The sequence below is a fragment of the Mustela nigripes genome, chromosome 12 (assembly GCF_022355385.1).
Source record: "Mustela nigripes isolate SB6536 chromosome 12, MUSNIG.SB6536, whole genome shotgun sequence".
NCBI lineage: Eukaryota > Metazoa > Chordata > Mammalia > Carnivora > Mustelidae > Mustela > Mustela nigripes.
In genome coordinates, this window is record NC_081568.1 from 158,706,591 (window position 1) to 158,709,604 (window position 3,014).

Here is a 3,014-nt window from a genome sequence, read left to right on the forward strand (position 1 = left end):
CTTTTAATATATAAAAATGACCTCTAATACATAAAGTTGATAGAATTCATTTTAATATGTATACTCTGGTTTCTAAAAGTACATTAAATCATGGATAAGAAATATAGAAAATTAGTAAGAATTAATTCAAGTCATTATGGGTGATTATTTTTATATTTGCCATTGTTCTTAAAATTTAATAAGAAACTGCTTCATTTCTATGATATTTTTAAAAATCTCTTATCTGCTTGTTATCATTACAAAGGGTCATGATTAGTGGGAATGAGACAGAAACCACAGATTTCATTCTCCTGTGCTTCTTCCCTGAATTTAAATGCATCACATCCATGGTCTTCATCATTCTCCTGGTCTACATGGTTGCCTTCACTGGCAACACTCTTTGTATCCTCTTCATTTGGTTGTATTCCAATCTCCACACCCCCATGTACTTCCTTCTCACTCAGCTCTCCTTAATGGATTTGACTTTGACCTCCAGCATTGTCCCAAAAATGGCAGCCAACTTCTTCTCCTGATGGCACAGCATATCATGCAAGGCTTGTGGGACACAAATTTTCTTCTCCCTAGCTGTGGACATTGCAGAATGCATCCTAACTCTCATGTGCTTTGATCATTATGTGGCTATATGATCCTCTTCCATACCCAGTCATCATCAACCCTAAGGTTCTCTCACAGATGATCACCATGTTTTGGACTGGAGGGGCACTTACTTCCCTGGGCCAGACTACTTTTATCTTGCATTTTAACATCTGCAGCCCCAGAGAGATTCCCCACTTTTTCTGTGAAGTCATGGCTGTGCTTAGGATCGTCTGTGAGAATATCTCAGCCTATGAAAAGGCAGTGGTGATAACAAGCGTTTTTGTTCTGCTGCTGCACTTGTCTTTTATCTCATCTTCCTATGTTCTTATATTCCTTTCTGTACTCCGAATGAACTCCCCAGAAGGCAGGAACAAGGCTCTGGCCACATGTTCCTCTCATCTCTGTGTAGTGTGTCTCTATTTTGGTCCAGGCATGTGTATCTACATGAGACCTGGATCTGCCAAGACTCCAAAGTTGAATCAGGGCTTCTTTCTGTTTGAAACTGTCCTCACTCCCCTCCTAAACCCACTTGCCTACAGTCTTAGGAACAAGGAAGTTCTAAGGGCACTGAAAAAGTTAATGGGCAAATGTCAGTCCTTCAGGTAAATGGCAGAAATCTCACTATCATCCATAGTCAAAATAGAGATGAACCAGCAAAAGGGCATTTTGTCAGTTAAATAATAATGATGATAATAATAAAAATAATCCCTTCAAGATCCTGAAAGAGTCAACTCACTTTATTGAGTTTATCTTCAAGGAAAAGAGTGTTTATATTTTCCTTTCTCCATCTTAAAATTTCTTTCTGATTGTCCAAGATTATGTTCTGATGAAGGACACAGAACTGTGTACATCAATTCTCTTCATGGTTCACTCTTGACGGTAAAGTGCACATTAGTATTTCCCAGTGTCATGTTGATACCATGAAAAAAGATCAGTGTCTGCATCCCTAAAATGAAAAAATAATAATAATAATAAAGCACGCAGATACCTCAGGAGAATTCCCTGATAAAGTTAATTAATGGGCATGATTATAAATAATCAGGAATTATTTTTTTAAGATTTTATTTGTTTATTTGACAGAGATCACAAGTAGGCAGAGAGCCAAGCAAAGAGAGGAAGGGAAGCAGGCTCCCTCCTGAGCAGAGAGCCTGATGCAGGGCTCTATCCCAGGGCCCTGAAATCATTACCTGAGTTGAAGGCAGAGGTTTTAACCCACTGAGTCACCCAGCCACCCCTAAATCACCAGGAATTAGATAAATTTATCAGTGTTTCTTTCCTCTATATCTCTAATAGGACTATTAATTCCTCTTACTGGTGTAAAAAAAGTCTTCACTATACATCAGTGCTTCCAAAAAGTGGATTTATGACACTTGCATTGAATAACTTGCTGGCTTCACAAAATATACCAATTTTGTGCCCATCTCAGATTAGCAGAATTAGAATCTGTTAAGTTGAGTTTAAGAATCTGACAAGCAGACCATTTAGTGATTGTCTTGTTTACCAAGGGTTGTAAGTCACCAGTGTAATTACTGACCTAATTTTCTAGACTTGCCTTGAAAATAATATCCCAGTCTTAAAGTTTCCTGATCTCTTATAATATATGTAATAGAATGGGTTAAGGTGACTAGCAAAAATTAATGTTATTTTTAAGATAGCAGAAAAATAAACCTTAGGTTTGAATAATTCATAATTTAAAAATTTTGAGCACACAGAGTAAAGACAAAGTAAAAATAAAGAAAAAAGACTCAGTTTTGTGGTATAAAACTATGAATGAGTGAACATATTTATAACCAATAAAATTTAAAGCATGAGGCATTATAGAGCTTTCCAAATGTTGAAAAACTTCAAAAAAATGAAAATATGCTATATAATGAGAAACTGTGGACTCTGAGAAACAAACTGAGGGTTTTGGAGGGAAGAGGGTGCAGATTTAGGTAAGCATAGTCGTGGGTATTAAGGAGCTACATATTATATGGAGTACAGGGTGTGGTCCATAAACAATGAATCTTGGAACACTGAAAAAATAAGATAAGAAAAAGAACATTAGGAACTTATTACACGTTTCCTTTTTTTTTTTTTTTTTAAATGACCGAAATAGGGGTGCCTTGGTGGCTCAGGTGGATAAGTTTCTACCATCAGCTTAGGTTATCATCCCAGCATCCTGGGAGCCTGCTGAACCTCCTGCTTGCTCTCGTTCACTCATCTCTCTCTCTCTGTCAAATAAATAAATAACATCATTTAAAAATGATGAAATAACATAAAGCCAGTTTTCTAATGAATAGGAAACACTCAGAAGGGGAACTAACAATCTAACAGCTTCTCCCTTAAATGTCTCAGAAGCCATCAATTGGTTTTATATTACAGAGATACAAAGCTGAGTTCTGGAAAAGTTAAAATCATTATGTCAAATTTCAACTGTGTCAACAATATTAAACATG

General features: G+C 36.5%; 1 pseudogene; it reads left to right on the forward strand.

The window, feature by feature from the left end:
• The first annotated feature begins 248 nt into the window (after nt 1–248).
• LOC132027700 (olfactory receptor 2M5-like) lies at nt 249–1,182 on the forward strand (annotated as a pseudogene).
• Nucleotides 1,183–3,014: the final 1,832 nt, after the last annotated feature.